The following is a 25,711-nucleotide window of genomic DNA, read 5'->3' on the forward strand; positions in this document are numbered from 1 at the left end:
TTAAAAAGGAAGGACATTCTTTTACATGCTACAATGTGGATGAACCTCACATTATGTTGAGTGAAATAAGTCAGTCAAAGGACAGAAACTATATGATTCCACTTATGAAGTCTTTACCTAGAGTAGTCAGATTCACAGAGACAGAGTAGAGTGGTGGTTGATGGGAAGTGGAGATGGGTAGGGAATGGGGAATTTGTGCCCAGTGGGTACAGTTTCAGTTTTGCAAGATGAAAAGAGGATGGATGTTGGTGATGGGAGGACATCAGTGTGGATGTACTTAATGCCACTGAACTGTACACTTAAAAATGGTAAATTTTAGGGGCTTCCCTGATGGCTCAGTGGTTGAGAATCTGCCTGCCAATGCAGGGGACACGGGTTCGAGCCCTGGTCTGGGAGGATCCCACATGCCACAGAGCAACTAGGCCTGTGAGCCACAGCTACTGAGCCTGCCTGTCTGGAGCTTGTGCTCCGCAACAAGAGAGGCTGCAATAGTGAGAGGCCCGCGCACCGCGATGAAAAGTGGCCCCCACTTGCCACAACTAGAGAAAGCCCTTGCACAGAGACGAAGACCCAACACAGCAAAAATAAATAAATTAATTAATAAAAACTCCTACCCCCAACATCTTCAAAAAAAAAAGGTAAATTTTATATTATGTGTATTTTACCACAATTAAAAGTTTTCAATTAAAAAAAGGAATAGTAATAAACTCTAAAAATTATATCTTAGAGTCTAAAGTCTATTGTAGTTCCTCAGGTGGTGGTGAGTCCTTAAAGTGAGGAAAGCACTGGAGGCCAATCTATAGGGTCCTGACATATTTGAAAATGAGCTTCCACTAGGATATGTCTTTGAAAGTGCCTCATGAAAGGGACTGTGTGCTTTCACAGAGCAGATTTAGAACCAATAGGTAGGAGTGACAAGGAAGCAGATCTTTGTATTAAGAAGAACATTTTTTTAAAGAAAATAAGTAAAAAGGCAGTCCAAGAGGAATGAGCTTCCCCAGGAAGTTGTCAACTCCCTCTAATGGAGGTGCGGAGCACATGCAGTCATGTGCCTGGTCCCTTCTACCCCTGTGGGATGCTGGATGACATAGTTCTAAATTGTCTTCCTTTCTAAGGTTCTATAGTCCTCTTTTTCTTTTCTCTCATGGCTTGAGTGTTTTCTTTCATTCTCCCAAATAACAGCATCTGTTACTGCAAAGAAAAAAACAACTGTGGAGTTATTAAGGACTCCACAGGTTATGTGGTAGTAAATTGAATTATCTAGGGACAGATCAAATCTGCTTATAAGAAACCATGTGACTCAGACGAGTCACTGTGACTTGGACCTCAAACTTAAGGGTTTCTAGTTCAGCAAAGGGAAGGAAATCAGCAAACTCAACTCAACCAAATTGATATTAAGCTTAGGAAATCTATACCTACTTAAAATGGTTATAGTAAATGCTTGTAAGAAAAAGACTTAATGGGTAATTAAACTGAATTAAGTGTTATACATGCTTATAACTTTAATCTTCGTGACTAGTGCCAATATAGGCCACCATATCATTCACAGAATCATAATTCTGGGCTAGATGTATACTGTTTGATACAGTGTGAAAATCCTCTTATTCCTCAAAAATTTGGCATCATCACTTATTTACAGGGTGAATAGTAAGTGCTTTTTACATAATTCTTGGGAATAAAACAAAATAACTTCATTTTATAGAGTCTGTCTCAAACAAGCCTTTAATATATATATTTTTTCTTGGGCTGGCGAGTCTTCTGCCCCAGAGTTGATGAAGTGATAAATTAAAGGCAAAGTTCACTCTGGAACAGGCTCAGTGTCTCAAAACTTTTGGTGAGATGAAAACTGGAATCACAAAGCATCTGGTGACTACCTTTATCACGTTACTCACTAATGTTTCAGAATATTCTGATGCCTTGTCTGATGCCTTGTCTTTCCCATATGAGCTCCTTGAGATCAGGATTCATGTTGCTTTGGCCTTGGTGTCTCTGTATATGAGCACAGTGGATGTTCAGCAAATTAGAGAATGAAGAATGAAGGGTGAATGTCTGTCTCCATCCCCTGTGAAGAGAACCCACACCTGGCGTCAGTGTGGCTGGTGGTCTTTAAGATGTGATTTGGGAAGCACTGAATGCCTTAGAGCCCAATGTTGGGTGCCAAGAGATTGCTAAATGGGTAGGACCCCATTCTAATGCTTCTAAAAGAAGTCTGCTTTTATCTGTTTTACATATTACATGTAAAGTTTTCTATAAAAGTATTCTGAAAAACACGCACAAATACTCAAAACATCAGGAAATGTTTTCATGATGTGTTTGTGTGCATGTCTGTGTTTGGTGTGTTGGGTATTACAGAGCTTGGAGTAAGATATAATGTTTTCAAGTTTCTTTACTTGGTTTAACTCTCCATTAAATGTTTCTCTAGTTTGGAGGAACTGGGCTGGTTATAATACAAACTGCTCCATTAGAGATCTTTCAAGACTAGCTAAGGATTTTGTTCATGTTTACCGAGTTTTGGGTGATTACCAGGTGTTTTGTTCTTTTCCTTCTAAGGAGATTTGAACTTCCCATTAGTGGATTTATAGACATCAGTGCTTAACTGTATCAGACAATGAATTGTGCAATAAACCTACAGTATTTGAATTGTTGCAAACCTCATGCAATATATAGAGAGAAGTATTTCACCAAGGACTCTGTTGCTTTGACAGTTGCCCCTGGTGGCTGAAGAAAATCCTGTGGAAATCCTCAGGAATAAGACAAAGACTTCTGGCTCTGTAGTCATCCCCTATAGCCACAGAGAGGTGATGGAGTGATAGGTTTATGGATTCTTTTATTTCTGCAAAGGGCTGTATGAAGAGAGATGGGCAGTGTGACCTGTGGGCTATAATACGCCAGCTTGTGACTTTCTTCAAGTGACAGAGGAAAAAGGTTCACTAGGAGGGGGGAAAAAGGAGAAGAACAAGCTGGAGGATTAGCTCAACGGTCAGAGCTGAACCTGCGATCCCGAGAGTGCTGGGGCTGGGATTCAGTGAGGAAGCTGGTCCAAAAAAGGAATTCTCACCTATGAAGAGTTCAAAGGGCCCCACAGTTGGACACTTCCCATGGGAACCTGGATAGATTCCTTCTACTTAACACACCTCCCCCCTTTTTTTTGTCTTTACCATTTTTTGTTTTTCTTTCCATGGTAGCTCAACATCTAGAAACTTTTCACTTAGCCTGAAACTGATCTTTACTATTTAGTACTGGTTCTGAAAACCTCAAGTCCCTTGGGAGCAAAAAAAGGGAAGATATTTTCTTCAAACTACAAGAAAGTCTTTTAAAAGTATGCTCTTTATCTCTACTTTTATTGGGTGGTGATTTTTTAGAGATGTGTCAGTTAGAAGAGACCCACCTAGATGACCTTGACTCAGATCAAGTTTTCCTGGAGATTCTAATCTTCTAAATGTTTCCTCCTTTTCTTCCACCTTACGTGGAATTCAGTGTCTGGAAGTAAGTATTGGGATAAAAGTGAGAATGGGGAGTAAAAACTTAAAAATTTTATTCTTTTCTATGACTATTCTTACAAAGAAATCTAGTAAAAACAAACAGAAAAAGAAACCACATACACAACTCCCTTTCCTTCCCACTATATGTCACACAGTAGTTCACTTAGGGCCACCTTTCTGCTGTCATGGAATGGAAAAGGCCGAGGGCTGACTGGCAGCCTTTCTGGCACTCACATATATGCAATTGCCATGGGGATCCTCTTTCAACATCGGCACCTGACACCACCTAGGTGCCCGTATGCCACATAGACCATGTAAACAAAGGCACACCAGCTTCTTTGTGGGCTCACTACTGACATTTAATCACAGAAATTCCAGAATTTTTGTTCTCAGCCCCACCATCCAGAGAAAGCCTCAGACTGTTCCTCACTGCTAGTGGATCCTGAAAGTTTTTCAAAAGTAAAATATTCTCTCTACCTCCTCCTTCTCCTCCCCTCAGCCCAGTTGAGAAATAAAACAAAAGATGCTGAGTGAAGGTTGGGAGCCTGGAAAACACAGCATCTCCTTGAATTGCCCAAGCCTGGCCCTGAGATGGTAGAGTAACAGCCTTACCACACTTGACTCTAGATTAGTTTGCCATCAAGCATGTTCTGAGTTTACCTACTTTGTTTAATTGGTTTTTATTTACCTATTTTTCATCTGTTGCTTGCCTTTGGGTTGTCCTTCCATTCTAGAATTTTGGTATTTTTTTGTAGTGTCTTTGGGATTGCCAGCGGAATAATCTTTTTTTTTTTTTTTTTTGGCTGGGTTGGGTCTTTGTTGCTACTCACAGGCTTTCTCTAGTTGTGGTGAGTGGGGGCTACTTTTCGTTGTGGTGCGCAGGCTTATCACTGTGGTGTCTTCTCTTGTGCAGAGCATGGGCTCTAGGCGCGTGGGCTTCAGTAGTTGTGGTGTGTGAGCTCAGTAGCTGTGGCTCACGGGCTCTAGAGTGCAGGATCAATAGTTGTGGCGCACGGGCTTAGTTGCTTTGCGGCATGTGGGATCGTCCATGACCGGGGCTCGAAACCCGTGTCCCCTGCATTGGCAGGCGGATTCTTAACCACTGCGCCACCAGGGAAGCCCCAAATTAATCTTTTTATCTTTTACATCTGGATGGTACAAATGAAGTGCCTCACTATTTTTGGTTTTGCTTTTAGCACTTACCAGAACAAAATATTCCCCAGCCTCAGTGGTTCAGAAACAGTTTACAAAATTTTTTGAGTCATTTCTTCAGAAGTTTTCAATAACTGAATACAGATGTCAGGGAGCTTAGTGAACCAAATTCTGTCAGAAAGTAGGGGAAACATTATAGAACAGAAAATAGGCAGCCACATATTTTATGACAGTAAGGTGGTAATAGGGAAAGATGGTTTGGAGAAGGCATGAGTATGGAGCCATGCCTCTAAGACCCAAGACTGTCATTTGAACACAGTGCAGAGGTCTGCATGGCACTCTAAATGGGGGTTCTGAGTCAGTTGTGGCTCATGGTTGGTAACTATCCCAGTGGCCTGCTACAAACTGGGCTACCTGTCCTGTACTACTTGCAAGGAGGCCAATACCGTGATCTCTAATTTCCTGTAACACCCACTTGCAGACTGCTTTTGGGATCGCAGACTGCATCAGAATTAGCTGGGAGCTTTTTTAAAAAATACAGATTCTTAGGATACACTCTAGACCAACTGAATCAGAATTTATGAGGGTGGGGCTGGGGAAAACACACACACAAACACACATGCTCACAAACATGCACACGTGCACACATTTTTACGTTCCCCAGGTAGGCCAGGTGAGCGGCCAGCGTGGGAAGCAAAGGGAGTGGACAGAGAGCTTACCCTTGCAAGGGGACCAAGAGCAGCTGTCCAGTCCAGTGGGTTCCCCTTAATTGTCTTGGGCTCTGCAAATGGGCATTTTTCATGTGGGGCCCAGACAGAGGTGGGATCTCCACAGATCTGGGCACTGGGGATGAAGCCCCCCAGTGAGGAGGACACAGACAAAGAGGAGCCCATTCATCTCAGGCCACACTTGGGCTCAGTGGGACCAAGCCTTGCCTGGGAAAGTCAGCAGAGGGTGGAGGCAGGGTTGTGCCCTGCATTCTCATCAGCCTGTGACCCTTCCCACTCTTCGCAGAATATGCGTGGGCACTTCCTGCTGACAGGCCCCCTGAGGTGCGGCAAGAATGGAGACCGGCTGGGAAGGGAATGGAGGAGAAGCTCTGTATTATGGATTCAATATCAGTTCTGTGGTTTTCCCCCATGGGATAAATATTGTGCTTTGCAGCTTACATGCTGGAACAGACTTCCTATGTGTACGATTCCAGGAAGAGAGTTAATAAAACCTTGATACCTTGCCGCCCCGGCAGCATTTATTTGTCTAGCAGTGAGGCTGTGTGCTATTCATACAGTACTGGTGTTAGGTTGACATTTGCTTTGACCTTTAAACTTTCTGCTTCCTTCTTCCCCGTCCTCTCCCCGACCCACCTCCCAACCTCCTGCTGTTCCTCAGCGAGTGAGTTTGATCTTCTGTGACCTGGGCTTTTCCACAGGTTGACTCTTCCAAGCTTGGACTGGGTGGGGTACAGGCTTTTCCTCTTTTCTCTGCACAAGGGTCATTGTGTGACTAAAATTATTGTCTGGTGGCAGCAAGAGCGGCATTTCACATGTGGGGAGTGTGGAGAGTTTTGTTTATTCTTTAAATAAGAAAAGGAAAAGAAAACACCTCCAGGATCCACATCTGCCGTGGGGAGTGCAGGGCTGGGCCTCCCGCCTTGGCTGGAGAAGGCCCGCTCCTCCTTGGACCCCTGCCCCGGCCCAGCAGGGATGGAGAGCTGCATCCCTGGGAAGGCTGGTGCTTGTCAGGAAAGGAACATTCTTGGCTCCGATGTTTCTTCAGGACCTGGGGGTATTTTCATAAGGGTGTAACCCCCGGGCTGAAGGAAAATTCCACTCTTGAGCAGTCTGATACTTCTGTTCTTTGTCATCTTCCCAAGTTGCTATGTGCTGTGCTTTAAGCTTTCAGGCTTTGCACTGGGACTGACTGGGTTTGAATCCAGCTCCACTGAATACCACTGACCAACCTCAGATAGGCTATATGTTTCTCCACCTTGGTTTTCTCATCTGTTCAGTGGGATTCATGGGGGCATCTTGAGAATTAAATATGCTGATGCATATAAAAATGCATGGAATTATACCTAGCATAGAATAGACACTGAAAGCGTGTTAGACCTTAATATTATGATTCCTCCTTAAGTATCTCTTACTTAAAAGAATCTTTGATTCTTTTGGTATTTTTAGAATGCGGTTGGACTTTTGAAGGTATGGACTTTTGTGTAGAAATATCTAGGAGAGGTTCACGTCTACTTTAAATTCCTTTTACTTCCTTGATATCTGCTGAAGAGCAGAGATACTTTCTTCCTGCAGATCCACAAATCAGACTGCTACTCTCTCTCATCTTTCTCCTCCATCTATTCCTATTGAATAAGGGTTCATTGTTATCCATCTGTGACCTGCAACGATTTTTTTTATAAAGTTTTAGAGACTGTAGAGAAAGCCTGCTCACCAAAGTGCCCCTCGGTCTCCTGCCTGCAGAAGAGACTTGCCAGCTCTTCCTGCTGGCGTTCCTTGTGCTGTGAGCAGTCTCCCTTAGAGAGAGCACATCCATGGAGGGGACCTCGATGGCTTCACCCCTAACCTGTGGGTCTTAGTTGCAGATGTGCCCCCAAAGGCCTCATGGGAAGGTCGGCTCAGGCCAGGCACAAAGTAAAGGGTGAGGAGGAGACCCCAGAGGACCTGCCAGCTCGGGAGGACTGTGGAGGCTGCTGTGGGTAGCATGCTGAGGTTTTGTTTTAATACATCTGTGTTACATCAACAGCAAGTTGCTTTCTTCTGGCTCTCAGAATGCAGAGTAGAGAGTGGGGATGTTTTGGAACCTCACTCTTCAAGTGCTTATTCCTGACTGATGCAAACCAAAACCAAAAAGACAAACAAATAAGTAAACAAATAGCCAATCCAGCTGCTAGGGTCCTGCAGAATAGCTCAGGCTAGCTGAAGAGAAAGTGGTCTTAAGCTAGGTTCATACTTCAGATTCTAAGTAAATATTAATATTTCTGTCTCTCCATTTTCCCCTTACCCTCTCTGAGTGTGTATGTATTCATTTCTTTCTTGGCATGGCCTGATGAGGAAAAAGGCAGAGCTCCTGGGTGACATGTTAATATACTCTCTTCTCCCGTCACGACCACTTCTCCCGGTGGGGACAACATGGTCATCGAATCAGATTGAAAACAAAAGTTTGAGCCAGCGGTAGATCATAGTTATTGAGGGGTAATGTGAGAAGAAGGAGTGGAGGCCCAAGATTTATGTACTAATTGGGGCTAGAAATGTGCTTGGTTTTCTATGGGCTGTGGCTATGACTTTGAAGATGTTCTTCTTAAAAGGATGACAGTCTTTACTGCCTCCTTAGATGTAGGCATCAGGGGAGTTTCAATCAGAATGAGGGATGAGGGTATGGAAACTCGTTGTGTCCAGGGAACTTCACTAAAACATACATTACTGATTTCTATCATTAGAAGTACCCTCCAGGAGTGTGTGTGTGTGTGTGTGTGTGTGTGTGTGTGTGTGAATACTTGCATCATTTAAAAGATCTACAAAGAAATTCTGATGACCCGTCTTTGACCTTTACCCCTTGCCAACCTGAGCATTAGGGAACCACTGATATAAATGATGGTCACTGGCTATGACATATGCTGGTGATTAGCATGAGTTGTCATGCAGAATGTGACTTGGCAGTAGATGATTTGCGGATAGGGAGGGACTGCCTGGGACTGTGGGAACTTGGAGTTGGAGGTAACTTGGGGGTCATCTAATCTAATTCCTCTACAGGCATTCTGGAAGATACTCTTCAACCTCAGCTTGAAAAACATTATACAGTCCAGAAGGGTCCAAGCCAGGAATTGAACCTGGATCATCTGATCCCAGAGTTCACACTCCTGACACTTAGGCATCCAGACAAATGACAGTAACCTCTCAATATGGGTGAGTCACATATCTCTAGGTACTTAACAATAGATTCATGGGATTCTATATTTTTACTCAGGTTTTATTTTAAGTCAAATCACTTCAAAGTTGGCATAATGCTTTGCAGAGAGGATAATGACAAGGTCTCTGGAGGTAAATTTAGAAAAATTTTTTTTTAACTTTCCTAAAAATACTAATGAGAAACTCTGAGAACGCCGATACTTGCAATCAGTGCACCTTGCCTTGCTACTGAAAGTCTCACCAGAAATTAAAACTCTTGGCCTGTGACCTGGATCATTTTTTCTCTTAATTACTATTGGAAAGTAATTTCAATACTTATTCATTCAAAATATTTTTGACTAATTACTTTATACAGGCTCTGTACAAGGTCCTCCACATATGAATTTCAAAAAAAGGCTCTTCCTGTCCTCAGAGAACTCACCATCTTCTGGGAGAGACAGAAACTAAATCAACATGGATATTTCTGTATGACAAATGCAGTTAGCAGGAAACAGAAGGTGCTATGGTAACAGAGCCTGGGAAGCCAGGAAGGTTTCCAGAAGAGGTAATATAAGGTTAGGATGTCTAGAGTCCTCTCTCTTTCTGACTGTGTGCCTGCAAGAATTCAGTACTCAAGCTTTGGTTACTTTTTTTCTGACATCACTTCCTCTACGGCCTTGTTTCCAACCAATGAATTAAATACAACTTTTGTCTACCTTAGTTTCTGACCTTTTTTCTGTAGTAGTTTTATTTTAACTCTTAATGCCCTTACTCAATTCAAGTAATTAGGATGGAGCATAATTTTCAAATTTAGATCAGTTGAGGAATTCCCAAGCTTGGAAAGCATTACTTTTGATCATTCCTTCATTATCTTACACTGAAAAATAGTGAGTTGTAGAGATTGGACTTAAAATGATGAAATTCAAGAGTATCAGATTTGGAGGGCCATTTAAGGCTGTCTTACTGATTGCTGGTGTGTTATACATGATGAATCTGTCACCCAGGTGAGCCTGCCTCAGTCACCCAGGCAGTTGGGCTTGGGTAGATCTCTGCTCAGACCAGTTTCTTTGCAGTTGGATCTCTACCTAAACTGTTCAAATTATGATCACCTCTAGAATGATCTTGCTTCTACGTCTTAATTGCCCTCCAACATTCAATGACCAAGTCCATTTTAACTGAGTTGCTCTTTACCTGTATCTTTCTTTTATCTCTTATGAAGTTGTGAGGTATGATCACCTATGTGAAGATTCCTTGGCAGGTAAGGGGGTGGTATTATGAATAGTCACCCCCTCCTGAGGGCAGTGTGTGGACTGGCAGTGCAGGCCAGGATGTTAAGTCGACAAGCACTTTTTTAGAGCCCTGTCACCACTGGCTTTTTCTGCCCCCTCCCTATCTCTGTCCATAGCAGGTGGGCACCCAGCCCTGAGTGTTCACATTCAGCTGCTCCTGGTTGATGTCAGGACTGCAGGGCCCTTGCTCTTTGCTTCATAGTGCAGCCCATGCTTTCAGTGGATGGCCATTTAGACCTAGCCTAGATTGATTTTTTCCTAAAGAGCCAAAGAAAATATGATTTCCAAACCAGACAGAATCTACTCTCATTTTATTTAGCAGCACTGTGAGGTGGAACTGTCAGGATAAGACTCTATCTAACAAGTTAGAAACTCCCAAAGCCAGAGGGACAGGAAATTTCATAGTCAATATTTAAGCTCCAGGGCTCGAGGGCAATGGAAAGTACGTGTTAAGAAGCTTTCCTCTTTCCCTCTAATTCCCCGTATTTATCACTTGAGCTGTGCCATTTGAGCTTATCCTTTATGCCTAAAGAAGTCCTGCTTTTTAATCTGTTAGCTAGGGGAAAAAATGTAAAGAAATATAAAACACCCTAAATAATGGCACTGGGAGGCAATATCCTGGCGGGGGCATTCAGTGCTCAGATGTCCCTAACCTGCACGCATGTATTCGCAGCTCTGATGGTGATCAGTTTAATAGAGGGGATACATGATACAGGATCAGGAGAACTTGGGACTGGTCCTGGGTATTCTGCTGTACTTACACTTTTTCTGTTTGTGTCTCCGTTTCCACACTGATAAAGTGAGGAGAAGATTTTTCCTTAGGCTACGTCCCAGGAGACCAGGAGGATTCAAATGAGACAAGGGGCGTAGAAATGCTTTAGAGGTCAAAAGGTGGGCAATGGAAATCTGGTATAACTGCGGTCTCCTCGGGCCAGCATCATCCTGATGTGTCATTGGTGCTCTGGAGTGCTGCCTTCTCTCTCCTCCCAAATACAGAAGGAGAAACCAAGGATTAAAGTGTGAAATTGTTTGCCTGTGTGCCCATTTATAAGTGGCAGAACTGGGTTACACACTCAACTCAGACTCTCTCTGAAACGCAAACTAAGTGCCTGGCACTTGATAATCATCCCATCAGCATGCACTATTATGTTGTGGCAGTTACGGTTATCCTCATGGTTATGCCTTGTTTCTTTGTGGCCCTGCCTTTGCTTCCTGGCCCAGCACTGTTCAGCCTGTGTGTCCTTGTCAGGTGTCCTTGTCAGTTTGCCTCCTGCTGTTCTGCCCTGTCCCTCAGAACAGGCACCCCTTTCGCCAGGCTTCTGAGAAGGTAAGCTGAGTATACAGGAGGCTCCTGGACACTAGTCAGGAAGAAAGCAGGGACTTGTGGCAAGCTGAAATAGGCCCCATTTGGGGCCAATGATAAAAATCTGATTTCTCAAGCACTTTATCTATTGGGGCAGAATGGCACTGATTAGTACTTTCCATGGAAAAGCAAGAGCTGGGGAACAGCCCTCCCATTTCTGAACTTGATTATTATATTTACAGTCTCTGAGCAAATTTTTGGAATTTCACCAACAGATTCTCTGGGGCTTGGAAATCAATTTCCTTGTGTGTGGATGGGCTGGGGGCGGGCTGGTGTGTGCTCTAAAGTGCCTTTATCTGCCAAGGCCCCCTCCTTCCCTTCTCCCTGAAGGAGACAGTGCCAAGACTTGAGCTGTTTAGTTTGGCTTGAGTTTGGGGGCATTGATGCTGAGCTGGCCTGTATGAAACCCACTTGCTGATTGCTTGTCTGAAAGTCAAAGTGTAATAGCCTCTGGAGAACAGAGCCATCTCTCCTCCTGTCCCTCTTTCATTGTCAGCCGACAGGGAGCTCGTGCCCCAAGACCCGGAGACCTACTCAGCCGACTTTTAGAGCTGGGAGGGGCCCCTAATTGCTCACCATTTCCCCTCAGATTTTATTCTGAGCACTTTGTAAACTTGGGCTCAGTGTTGAAAAGTTCCTCAGAAGCTTACCAGTGAGAAATTGGGGTCACTTGTTTGGCATATCCATGAAGAACTCTCAGGCACTGAATCCTAAGTATTCTTTATTTTTATCATTTGATTTTCTTTATCTGATCTTGTGAATTTTACTAAGAATGCAATTTTTTAAAAAGTCAATATTTTATCTTTTCTGGAATCAGGCATGTAATTTTCTTAGGTTGGCAAATCCAGTGGTGAGATACTATACTTTTCCAATAAGTGACTCATTTTCTTTTACTCTCCAAAGTTCTTACTCTAGTTTTTGGCCCTTCCCTCACCCCCTCTTCAAGCTATCTCAGTGTTGCAGAGGAAGGCTGAGGAGCCTGTGGAGGGTGGAATTGTGGAATTTGTAATTCCTGCCCAAAGCCTGAGGCAGACCTGGGATCTCCCCACTGGACCCCCTGCAGGCTCGGAGCTGCCTGCTGAGGCCTATTTACTTAGCCCCAGAACATTTAATCCTGTTCAGCGTGGGGTGATGTCAGTGGGTCAGGCCTTGGAGCTGGGCAGCCGAGTGGAAGCAGAAGGATGAATGGCTGGTTGAGGCCGAGGTGTTGGGTGGCCACTGAGTAGTGGCTGGAGCATACTCCTCGCCACTGCCGCGTGTTGATTTTGTAGTGAGATCATTACCTTGCCTGGGTCGTTACATGCAGTTTAATCTTCCTTAAGGCAGGGCTGGACAGTGTTGCTTTTGTGACTTCAGAGAGTCACTAGACACATTAGAGGCCAGGTTTCCAGAATTCTACCAGGAGAAAATCACAACCTACCAGAGAGTCGGGGATGTGCAATGCTTCTGTTCTACTGCAGTAGGCACCACATCACTGCCATCAGAGTGTCACACTTGGTGGGGGTGTTGGGAGGTTGGAGGGCACGCACCAGGCCCCCACGAAGTGCTTAGAGCTTGGGGAGACTCTCCTCACACAGAGCACAGCACTACCCCCAAACCAGGAGTGGACGTTCCAGGAGTGCAAGAAACACCCCCATTCATTGCAGACGTCCAGATACGTAAACTGCCCGGGCGTGCGTTAGTTTCCCTTTGTGACTGGGTTGAGTCTTAAATTTCCTTTCTCTTTTTAACAATAACGGCCTGTGAGTGGTTACTTTGAGGACAAACAGTTGGCAGGAGTGTTCGAGGACTAGGGAAAAGGAGGGAGAGAGGAAAGGAGGGAGGGAGGGAGGGAGAGAGAAAGAAAGATCTCTTATCCAAGCTGCCCACTGTGAACTGCAGGAAAACTTTGTGAGGAGGTGGCTTTGAGGAAAAGTCTGCAAGCATTCTTGGAGTCTGTGTGTGAGCCTCTTCAACCCTCTCTGAGGGTAGTCACCTAATTACCTTCCTTTACTATCGTCTTCTTACCTCTGCGCTTCTGCATCTGGCTTCTAAGTCACTGCATTTCCCCCCTACTGCTTTTTATTTTTCTCTGTGGTTGTTTTCTTCTCTCACCTTGTCTTAATAGTCTAATGGAGTAAAATTTAAATTACAGCCTCAAAGATTCTACCAACCACCACCATCTCACACCCCTCTCCCCACACACGCACACTCACATGTGCACACACCGTACTTTCCTAGCAACACTTCGGGCTACAGAAGAGAGCTCCCTCCCTGCTTGACAGTGGCATACTCACAGCTTCTCTGCTCCCACCATGACCTGTGCCCACCTGTGCCATCAAGTTTTTCAGAAACAAGAAACTCTCAGGCAAGCCAGGCCCTTCCAACTCTCCCTGGGAGGCATGTATTGCAGGAGACCATTGTGCTCCATGATGATAATCCTCAAAAGGCTCCAGAAATAGGAATCTGTTTCCCTGCCTTTCCTCAGTTACCTTCCTGATGTTTTACAGAGGAAGAAGACGTATAGCTGGGCAGCGAGCCCCAGGCCCCGGACTCCTCGTCTCACGAATTGTGCCTTTCCTATTATGGAACTGTCATTTCTGTATTCCTTTCATCCTTCGGTACATGACATTTTAAATTGCTCTCATCACCTTTTAGGATGCTGAATCTTAAATGTTTGTTTTCTCCAAAGGTCCTTTTTTTCATACTTTAGAATGTGTCCGCTTGTTCTTGAATTCCATTGAACGAGTCCACGCTGGAACTTTTCATCCCAGTCATGGTTTTGTGGTATTCCTTATTTGAAATGTCCATATGACACCTTCATGTTTATTCGTTCATCCAGTCATCCATCCAGTCAAACAATGAGTGTTTATAGAAAACTGGCTCTGTGACAAGCATTGCTCTAGACCTTGGCCTACGGTGAACAAAACAAACATAATACTTGCCCTCATTGGGTTATAGTCTCCTGGGGAAGAGAGACTTTATCAAGGAAATGTAATTAAGCTGTTGGAGGTAAGGCTCACGAAGTAGGGTACTATGGCAGCTCCCAGCAGGCACTCTCATTAGTACTGCGGGTCACAAAGGTCTTCCTAAAGAAGTGGTGTCCACTCTGAGAGCTGAAGAATAAGGAGTCAGCCAGGTGAATGGCAGGTTGGATGGGGTGGTGACAAGTCTGGCTGGGTCAAGAGAAGGAGTTCCAAAGAAAGGGGACAGCTTGTTCAAATGGCACCAAAGTAAGATTAAGTCTAGAGCTTTGGAGGAACTGACAGGGGCCAGTACGGCAAGCCTGAGGCAAGCAAGGGAGAGGGCTGCCTGAAGGACTGGTGAGGGAGTTGAGGGGAAATTCAGAGGGTGCCTTGTAGGGATCTTCCCAACCCTCTGAGGGATTCTGGAAATCATCCTATGGACAATGGAAACTAACCGAAGAATTTAAGCAGGAGAATGACATGACCTTAGTTACTTCTTTCAACGATTGTTCTGGCTGCTATGTGGAGAATGGATTGTAGGATTATAGGGTAATAAGGGTGGATATGCAGGATGTGCTCAGCTAACTGAAAATTCTTAGAGACGGGGAAGAATTGGCCCATGGTGGGCTGATTGGTACCACTCCCACTGTGATATTTTTTGACATGCCCTCTTTTTATCACTAAAGCTACAATGTTAAGTGTGCTTCAGACACACACACACACACACACACACACACACACACACACACACACACTAAGGGAAGGGTCCACATTATGTTCATTTACGTACCCCCCCCCACCCATCATTGCTTAGCATAGTTCCTGGCATAAAAGGTGCCCAGTGAATGTTTGCCAAGTTGATGAATGAAGAAATGCAAAATTCCTTATTAGACCCTCTTTTGAAAGAATTTTCCTGTTAAGGTTTACCTTGATGTTCAAATGATGTGCATGGGAGAAAGAAGCTATGCAAAGAACAGAACCAGGTTTCCATCCTACCTCTGCCTCCGAGAAGCTGAGCAAATGGGGGAGCAAAAGCTGCATCTTCTTGATACCCTGTTCCTTCTATTATAGATTGAAGGAGTTGGGCTAGAGAAAGCCTATTAATCTCGCAGTTTTTGTGATTCTATGACTTAAGGCACTGTAAAACTGTTTAAATCCAGCACAACCCTTACTATTGGCAACCGTCAACATTTTGAGTTTGTCATAAAATGTCCTTTGCTAGAAGGATGTTGGACAACAAGGACTACTTTATCATAGGTTACTGCATTATTCCCTTCCGGTCTAGGGATTAGGGAAAATGAAATAGCCATTAGGAGTGCAGGGCTACCTCAATCAGAGTGTTAAAAGATACTTAGAGGCAAGCTGCTTCCAGCAGGGCATAGACAAAAAGAAGGGATTCCATTATGAAGAGAGAGATTGGTTTTCTTCTTCCTCTCCCTCAAAGAGAAAGAAAGGGGATAAAAGAAAAACAAGACCTGAACTTTCACATCCTGCTAAGAATTTCCTGCTATTTACAACATGTAGAATAAACTTTTATTTTATTTTTTTTAAGAAATGTGTTTTTGCTACTTCACCAACATGACTGCTTTGGGGGAAAAATATAGTCATTTGGTTCCAATATGTAGATCAGACAGAACAAAAGAGTACACAATTTTCTTTCTTTTTAAAATATTTATTTACCTCATAGGGGAAGGAAAGAAAAGTCAGGAAGAAGCAGAAAGGAAGCCCTGTCAAGGGTGCTAACTCAAATGGAGTTTCCTAGCCATATGGAAATTGCCTAAACTGGGTTGTGTTCGTTTTCTCCCTGCTGGAACTCCAGGTTGGGGTGGGTGAGGGGGAGGCCTTCTTAAAGGACTGGGATGGTTCCAGTGGACAGAGCTGGACAGTCTTTCGGGCTCAGCTCAGACAATCAATCAAAAAGGATTAATAAAGGCCTACTGTGTGCTTTTCCAGATGTTCTGGGGGAGGCAGAGTACTCTGGACCAGTCCCCCTTCTGCCAGCTTTCATTCTAGATGGGCTGGCATCATTGAGTGGTCAGGGAATGAGGACAAAGGAAAGTAGCATGTGTCATGGCTGGGAACCCCTAACAGTTTTCATATCCATGACCTCATTGATCTTTACTAGATTCTTACCTGAAAGAGGCTCAGTAAATTTAGAAGAGCCACTGGACTTGGAGTCAGAATACCTAGAAGACATCTGAGATGTGATGAGTCACATAACCACCAAAAGCCTGTTTTCTCCTCTATAAATTTGCTTTCTTCACCCCTTTTCTCACTCTTCCCAGGGTTATTAAGAGGATCAAATAAAATAATGGATTTGAAATTGTTCCATAAACTCTGGGAGACTCAAAAAATATATCTTATACATTGTGGAGGGCAGGTGATAAGTGTTCTGCACATTCTGGGAATGAAAACGTACTACGTAAATGGCAGCCTAAAGTTCAGAGATTGCTCAAGGTCCCATGGCTTGTCTTTAGCAGTATCCTGGGTCTTCATCCAGGAAGGGGTGTAATCTGTGGTTGCTTCTCCCACTGTGTGAAGTCAGATGAAAAGGAAACAGTGGGAAGCATATTCATGAGGCAAATTTAGTAGGTCATCAAGTGTTCATGGAGCTCCTTAGATGCAGTTTTTTTAATTCCCAGAATAGAAAGATACTCCCAAGGTCTATCCAAGGTAATTGTGGTGGTGCAACATAGTAGTAGGATGTTGGCAGCAGTACATGGTCAATGATCTAAGGAGAGACTACATACCAAAAAAATGACAAGGGTAATGATATTCTAATGTGCTTCGTAGTTTATTCAGACTTCCATGTATATTATAATATTTGACCCTTTCAGAATTCTATAATATAGGGAGAAAAGGCATTTTTATCATCCTCCAGTTTTAAATGCCGAACCTAAGGCTTTGGAGAGTTAAACTTGTCGAAGGTCATGAAACCTGTAAGTGGAGAGTCTGGCATCAGGCCTGGGTGTTGAGGCTTTAAATTTTTATCTCCATGATGCTAATGCCACCAGTTGTTTATTTTAAGCCTTAGGTCGTCCTTGGTTTGTTTCACCTATATTACAGGTTTCTTGTAGTAAAATGAGTTAGCCCAGAAAAGAAGTGGGAAGCCCTATTTCTAAGCAGCCGTGGCAGGGAGGGGATGGTGGGGGTGAGGGCGCAGCTTGAGAGATTTGGTCCTGAAAGGCTGCCGACATGGTCTTGGGTAAGTTAGTGCCTTTGTTCTCTGATCTGGAAGTTGAAGGGATTGGACTATTCTCTCTAGCTCTAAAGGTTATGTTTTGAGATACCTGGATGAAATATACTACAATTCTAAACTTTCCTTAAAGGTACAATATGGAGGATAGGCGTTTTCCTTCGTAGTATGCTGGTTCCAATAATCCAATATATTTTGTAGAGTATTTTAAATTTTCAAGGATTTGCCCATCTTGTTTCATTTAGCCCATACCACATTCTTTAGAGAAGTTGGCCAGTTTTTATGACTTCTTCTTTTAAGGCCATTCTAGCCTTTTGGTACCTTAAGCAGTCCTAGCCTAGACCCTCCTCAGGGACTTTGCACTTGCTATTACCTCTGTCTGGAGCACGGTTCTCAGCCATCATGTGACCTGCTTCTCCTTGTCACTTGGTTTGGCTCATGTGTCACTTACTCAGAGGCCCCCTCAGTTGAGGTCCCCATTGCCATCATTCTTTATCACACTGACCTGTTTTAATTTTTTCAGAGTATTTATTGCTACCTGAATTATGAATATCTGTTTACATTAGCATCGTCTCTCCTTTCTGGAATTTAAGCTCCAGTAGAGCTGTTTTCCTCGCTCTCCATTGCATATCAAGAACCCAGAACAGTGCTTAATATAGTAGCACATAGTAGGAGCTTAATATTTGTTGATGGAAATCAACATCTTATGAGAAATTTAGCAACTTGCTCAAAATTACATGGTCAATGAGTAGCTGATATAGGACCAGAATTCAGCCCTGTACTCCTAGTTAACTGTTCTTTCCACTTGATATTATGCTGCCAAAATGTATGCATGTTTATACCTGGGAGTTCCTGATGACTACTGATAAAATTTAGAATGATCGTGAGACATTTATGTGAAACTGAAATGCATTTGTTAAGGGAAATGAGGAAATCCCTGAGGCTTACACCATTGAGCTTATGATAGAACTTTACAATCTATGTACTTTGTATATTCAACATCAATCATCCTGTATTTGTTTAACTCATTTTTAAAGGAAGCTTATTTTAGGAGCACTTTCAATATTTTTTATTGACGATGTTTGGATTTTCATATATATAAACAACTGTCATGCACACACACTTACAAAAGAACATAAACAATGACATATGGGTTAGATTCCTGGTCAAACTGCAGAGATTTTCTAACAGAAGCTCAAAGGGCTTCATGTGTGAGACTATTTTACAAAAGGCATTGCCAGGACATGGCTGTTCCCTCTAAAATCAGCCTCAGAGGTTACATTTACAGGATTTCCTTGATGGCCTAGTTTCCCTCAATTACCCATTATGAATCTATCAGTTTATTGGAATTTGTTTTGGGGATCAGCCAGAGTTGGATGTCACCTAGATTGCCTCTTAATTATGTAGTTTATTTAGTGCTGTGTTAAGCTAATTGCCTTCATTTGCCCTGTGTTTTCTCTTTTGGGCATTAAGGAGATTCCCCCTGGGTGAATATTTTTGAGGGTTGGTAAACAAGGCTATGCTTATTGATTTCACAGTCTCTGCTTTCTTGTATCTTCACTTGGCCTTCCTCTTCCCATTAGATCCCAAATATTATTAATCGATTATTTCAAGACCATTGTCCATCTCCTTGTTGATTTTAGTTGTGTTCCTCCCTCGAGATATAATATCCCCAATAGCACATGACATTTCAGGTTAGGGATAAGTGTGATTTCATCAAAGGATAGGTCAGCATTGACTTTTTCTTTCATGTCTTTAGTGATGTACCAGAGTTTAGCCACTTAGGATTTTGTCAGTGTGACCTACTCATAAATGAAAGGATGGTGTCATTCTACAAGTATACTCCAATAATACTCCACCCTCAATTAAAGAATTACCTATGTTTGTGCAAACTGAACATTTTCCTAGCTCTTTTTCCTTGCCCATTCTCCCAAGAGTTTCTTGTTGCTTCCCCCGTTTTTATATATAAACTTCTATAGCTCTATGTTTCATGGGGTCCTTCTTCCTCTAGGTCATTTCTGTCCATCCATTCCACTACTGATTTTTCAGAGAGGACACTGAGACTTGAAGAGATATGCCCATCCTTCCCACCCTTTATTTCTGCTCTTTAAGCCAACTTCCTGTCTGTGACAGAGCATTTCCTTTATCCCTTGGAAATGCAATATTTTAATAGTTATTGCTTGATATATTTTCCAATGTTTTTGAAAGGTACAGAGCTGACATCCTGGATTTTCCCTGTATACAGACTTATTAACTCACATAAAGAACACAGGCACCCCAGACTCTTTGGGTTAATATTTATATCAGCCCAAATTTAGACCTAATGCCTAGCACACATGAAAATACAAACATGGGATTTTAGGGCTCTTAGATATTTTTTCTAGAATTACCATTTTCCATACCACCTGTTTATGGCATCACTGTGCACTGTTATACAGTCATAAGCAGAAGTCACTGGACAAAACAGAGGGACAGAGATGCTGTATGGAACTTGGACATGTTACTTTTGGAAAAATAAACCTTCATAGTAAAGACCAAAGGAAACAGGCAAGGTCAAGATCCCATGTAGGACGTATGGGGAGGAGATAATATGTTTCAGGCTCTAAGACAACATCACCTCTGCTTGGCAAAGAGCAGCTATTCATGGCAGTAAGAAAACTTTTTTTTTTTGACATTAGTCACCTATTCCATGAAGATTTGGGCCTTTCTTCTTGCCCCCGCCCACCAAGAACAAGTTCAGTGGCACAGGGTTGGAGAAGCATATGGGACCAGAGGAGGTGGGGGGTTGTATTGACCTTCACTTGATTTACTCAAGCAGCTGAGTTTGTCAGGGGAATGTGATCATCTCCGTCAGCTGTCATGCTGAGATACTCCTGTCATGCTGTCAGTAGCTTTCAGGTTCTGACCCTTCTCTCAAGTTCGCTGTCTGTGAGGAAAGCAGAGGAAAGATAGTTTGGGTCCCAGGAAGGGAGAGCATTTTGAGCTATTCCTTGGGAATGACTTTACAGGCTTTGAAGCCCTGCCAGCTGAGTCCTGATGGTGTGTAGTAATGTACAAGGGACAGTAGTGCTTTTGAAGGTAATTTAGATTTCTCTCTTTAGGAATGGTTTTATTTATGAGGAGATGAGCATGAAGAGCACCAGGATGAGAAGGGGCGCTGCTGTGTAGGCAGGCTCGTTTCCTTAGTTACGGTGATAGCGCTAATTCAATAGAGAACAGTGGCAATAATTGGAAGGATATTTCATTTATATAGCATCTGTTAGACTGAGGTACTGAGTACTCACAAACAGGCACTACTTTCCTTCTCAGAAAAGTGCTACTGAGTAAAAGGTGGAACCAAGGCAAGGCCTGGAAGCCAACTGATCGACAGCTGAGTGCACTGCGTGTAGACACGTGGGGACAGGCACCCCTTACTTTATGAGACAGGTAATTACTGAAAAGATATGTAGAAGATGAGGATTTTTTGGAAGTCAGTTCTTTAAAAAAAACAAAAAACAAAAAAACGATATCTTAGCGGCTGGCCATTTAAAGAAAGTGTGGGCAAATCCTTCTTTAAGAAAAGAAGGGAAAGAAGAAATAAAAAGCTTCTTGTAATGTGAATAAAGACCTGTGATTTGTCTCTCTTCCTCTTTTGGACTTGTATACATTCATGTTTTTTTTCAAAACTGGAATAGAACTATGTTTTAAAGGTCAAAGATAAACTGCAGCCCCCAAGGGTAATTTCCCAGATAATGTTGGGTGTAAAAAACCCTCAAGCCACTGAAGGAAGTTCACCCTCAGGAGTACAGGATCTCAGTTTCCGGCTGGCCCCCAGGAAAGCCGGTCATGATGGTGGAGAGAAAGGGTACCCCCCTTCTATTGAGCAGATGTGAGGAGAGGCTGCCTCTGTCCAGAACCTCTGCCCCCAGCAGCAAGAGGTAGAGATAGGGAGACTCTGGGGGTTGATCCAGTGACTTTAGGGGATAGTGTATAATTTCTGATTCCGGTTATGATGTCACTGCAGGGCAGCTGCCTTGTTCCCTGTAGAGCTCTCAGTGTGTCCAAGACTCCTCCATCCATGCCTCTGTTTTCTCTTGATGAGGACCCTATGGAAGGTCTCAGGGGATAACTTTAGGTGGCTGGAGCCCTTAGCAGAGTGAACGGGAAAGAGAGCCTGGAAGCCCTCCCTCCTCCACACCCCACGTTGCTCTCATAGTGTTCTGTAGAGCTTCAAGACCTCATCTTTTCAGTATTTCAGCTTCTTATGTTGTTATTTGTTCTGCTAGAAACACTGGGAAGAAGGGAGCAGAATCGTTTATGGAAAAGGCAAGCACGCGGCACTAATTTAATTAGTGAAATTATCAGCCATAAAAGTGATCATTTAAACATGAACAACTCCCCACTCAAAGGAGCTTATTTCCCCCCATGTTTCAAAACAAATAGCTGACTAAGAAAGTCTTCTATCCCTTGGATCTAATGTGATCAGTGGTAGATTTTTTTCAGGGACACTGGATAAGAGGAGAAAAGGATTGTGTGGAAGGAAACTTGGGGTTTGTTGCTGCTTTACTAAAAATAGCTCTGTGACCTTAGAGAAATCATTTAAGTTCCCCATCCCTCCACTTTTCCCTCTGAAAATGAAAGATAAAATGGTTGTTGGTGTACTTTCCAGCTCAATGTTTCTAAGGTTCTAAAATTTAAAGCTGCATAAAATCTATTTATCTGAATAATCTTTCCTTCCTGTGTGTTTCAGCAAGTACAAATGTACTCTCTTGAATCTGACTTGATTCAATTTATGGAGAATGTAGGAAAAAGAGGACAGTAGTGGGGGGTCCTTCAACAGAGTTTATCTTTGGCCTGTGTCCATTTCATTCAACACCTTCAGTACTGATAATCCTGTGTGGACGGTAGTTGTCACCCCACTGCTCTCTTGCTCCGTTTTTCTCTGCTAATCTTCTTTTTTTTTTCTTTTTTGCGGTATGCGGGCCTCTCACTGTTGTGGCCTCTCCTGTTGCGGAGCACAGGCTCCAGACGCGCAGGCTCAGTGACCATGGCCCACGGGCCCAGCCACTCCATGGCATGTGGGATCTTCCCAGACCAGGCACGAACCCGTGTCCCCTGCATTGGCAGGCGGACTTTCAACCACTGAGCCACCAGGGAAGCCCTCTGCTTATCTTCTTAAAAAGCAAACGAGAGTTTATTTTCTGGTGAATCTCTATCAACAGAGATAGAGATTCTCTATCAACAGAAGTGAATCTCTATCAACAGAAGTAGGATGGACACTGTTTTTAGCAAACTGAGTCTGTCCCAACCTGTATGCATAGTAGACAAACTCTGCCCACATTCCTGAAATTTAGCAAAGCTAACTCTGACACGCCTGGTTTATGTTAGTTTTATTTCAGAAAGTACTTTTCCACACTGATTCCTCTGATAAGGCTTGCCCGGGGCTGCTTTGCTGGCCTTGGGAGAGTTAGAAGTCATTGTGTGACAAGCTGTGTGATCCAATTCACTGGGCAAACCCAGGAATGATGTAATTTACCCAGATCTATTCTTTAAACCAAATCTCCACGTATTATGAGATTTTTCTTCTTTCTTCTTTGAATCCTGGTAGCTGCAGCCCAGATTACTGTTCTGTGATCTCTACAGGAAGAACAGTCTGAGTTTTATGTAGAAGAAATAGCCACATTATCCCACTGTCAGTTTCTCTTGTGATCACTTTTGCTCTAGAAAGGGGGAATTTGGGTACTTTTGCCCCAGCATAAAGAATGACACAACAACAATATTAATTAAAAAAAAAATCCTCAATCAAATCAATCAGTTTGGCAACAAGTATTATTCAGTTCTTTGCCTCTGTCAGGCATTTTGAAAGATAAAAGGCAAGTCTGGGATACTACATCCAACTTATTGTTCTGACATGGACTCACATTTACAAAGATTTTGTTTCCTGAGCTGAAGGTATTTATTAGATAACCAATCATTAATGTTCTTATTTTGATTATTCAAAGCCAACTAGAACTTCTGATCCATGAGAGCCCATGTAGTCCCAGTAAGACGTTATAAACCCAAACAGAGGTTGAGAACACGTGGCAGCCTCATCCCAGTATGCATAAGACTTCCCTGTGCTTTTTGAAGTCGATTTCCACAGTCCATTCACAGAGCTGCAGGGCATAGGCTGTTAGCATTGGCTGCATAGCAGATCACTTGTGGAGCCTTTAAGAACTAGGATGCCTGAATCTGACCCCTCCCACCAAGAGTCTTTTTACGTGGTCTGTGGGTGCTATCTGGGCACTGGGGTTTTTAAGAGGTGTGTGGCCCAAGTTGAGAACTGCTGTCCTAGGGGCTCCAGAATCACTTGGCCAGAACTTCTTGCCTCAGAGAAGTTTACATTTGTTTGGTGAGGTAAAATGTACATCCTGTAAAAGAGACCAGTCTGAAGAAACGTGTAACCTAGATAAACTGTAAGAGCATTTGTTTCTTCAAACATATTTATTCATTCAATAATGTATTTATTCAGAAATATTGATTGAACACCTCATATGTGCCAAGCACTGTTGCAGACCCTGAGCGTACAGAGGGACAAAGCTGGTAAGGAATCTGCTTTCGTGGAGCTTATAGAAGTTCAAGGACAGTTCGGTTGCCTGTGGTCTAGGGAGACTTTGGGGGACAGGCTGCCCTGGAGGCAGGCCTGGAAGGTTTGATGGAGAATAATGGGGTAAGGGCTCTTTCCTGGAGCTAGAAAGAAGACAGGAGACTTGGCCACAACACGTTAGACTACTGGGGTGCTCGTGATCGTCCCAAGGTGCCTGGTACTTGGCTTTATTCGTCTATAAGTTTCACAGTAGAAAACATATGAGTTTTGATGAAAATATGCAGATTACAAATCTTTAGCTCCTTCAAAGAGCACACACCTTTGAACTTTTTTTCCTATTAATGTATGGTGGCAGGGACATTCTAGAACAGTGGTTCTCAATCAGGGGTCAATTTTGCCTCTCCCACCAGGAGATACTCGGCAATGTTTGGAGACATTTTTTTTTTTTTTTTTGCGTTATGCGGGCCTCTCACTGTTGTGGCCTCTCCCGTTGCGGAGCACAGGCTCTGGACGCGCAGGCTCAGCGGCCATGGCTCACGGGCCCAGCCGCTCCGTGGCATGTGGGATCTTCGCGGACCGGGACACGAACCCATGTCCCCTGCATCGGCAGGCGGACTGTCAACCACTGCGTCACCAGGGAGGCCCTGGAGACATTTTTGATTGTCACGACTGGGTGGAAGTGCTATGGCATCCAGTGGGCTACAGGCCAGGGATACTGCCCAACATCATGCAATGCACAGGTCAGCACTCCCAACAAGGAAGGATCCAGTCACAAATGTCAGAAGTGCAGCAGTTGAGAAACTGTGTTCTAGAGATAAGAGAGAAAAATGGGAGAAAGGCTTCCTGCGGGATAGTCCTCTTACTGCAATGCCTGTTACTGTAATGCCTCTCACCACCACCACCACCCCGCCACCGCCTCCCGCCCCCGCCCCCCCACAGCCCTGTGCATACCCGCACAGATAAAACATATAATTCAGTGCTTTGTTTTGTGGTCTCCCAACCAGCCGCAGGGGAGACTTGCGTCTTCCAGGGATGGGGGACATCTTCAGGGTCTCCACACCTCCCCCAAACCACAGTCTTACCCTGAGCTTTCAGCACTTTGGAGAAATTCCCATGGAGAGGGAGAATTGCCCCTGGGTTGCCCATGCAATTTTCTGGGCTTCTCCCAAACTAAGGTCAAAATTGAAAGGTTGATATTTTCCTCTAGGGACCAGAAAGAGCTAACACACTCCTCCCTGGACATTTAAAAGTTCTAAATAAAGTTTTGGGTCAGGTGTCGGAAGGCATAAAGCCATGGCAGCTGAGGCAGGCCTAGCGTGGTGGGTGAAGCGAGGGAGGAAACCGCTCACCAGCGCTTTTTCCTCTCACGACTGTGCACCGGGCAGCAGTTTGGAGCAAGAAACCTGCATCTGAATCCTAGCTCTGACTCTTAGCCATGCCATTTTGGGCAAATCATTTCCTCTCCTTTTGCCTGTGTATCACCTTCTATAATCTGGACACGTACTGATCCCTGGGGGCTTGAGGAACATTCGATGTAATGGGTATAAAGTTCCTGACGCATAGTAGGTTTTAAATGGTAGCTTTTACAGTGTCCTCTGTGAATGGAGAGGACAGAACTGGGTGAGCACCAACATCCCATCCAACTCCAATGCTCAAATATATCATCATGTTGGGAAATGGAGAGGCTCGGCTTGCTCTAAAATAAGGAGGAAGGGTTTTGTATTTGTGTGAAAGAGAAGATGTGAACGTCTGCATATGTTCCAGGCAAATTTTAGGTCGCATCAAATTCCCCCATCCTGGAAGGAGCAGCAGGAGCCTGAGGG

The 25,711-nt window shown here is 43.7% G+C and overlaps 1 protein-coding gene across 1 annotated transcript in view; it reads left to right on the forward strand.

Moving 5' to 3' along the window:
• Positions 1 to 25,711, forward strand: part of SETBP1 (SET binding protein 1) — a 378,300-nt gene that overhangs the window by 82,175 nt on the left and 270,414 nt on the right. The window lies entirely within an intron of this gene.

The sequence above is a fragment of the Delphinapterus leucas genome, chromosome 14 (genome assembly GCF_059928025.1).
Source record: "Delphinapterus leucas isolate spDelLeu-1000000601 "Yukka" chromosome 14, BTC_Dleu_Yukka2, whole genome shotgun sequence".
Taxonomy (NCBI): Eukaryota; Metazoa; Chordata; class Mammalia; order Artiodactyla; family Monodontidae; genus Delphinapterus; species Delphinapterus leucas.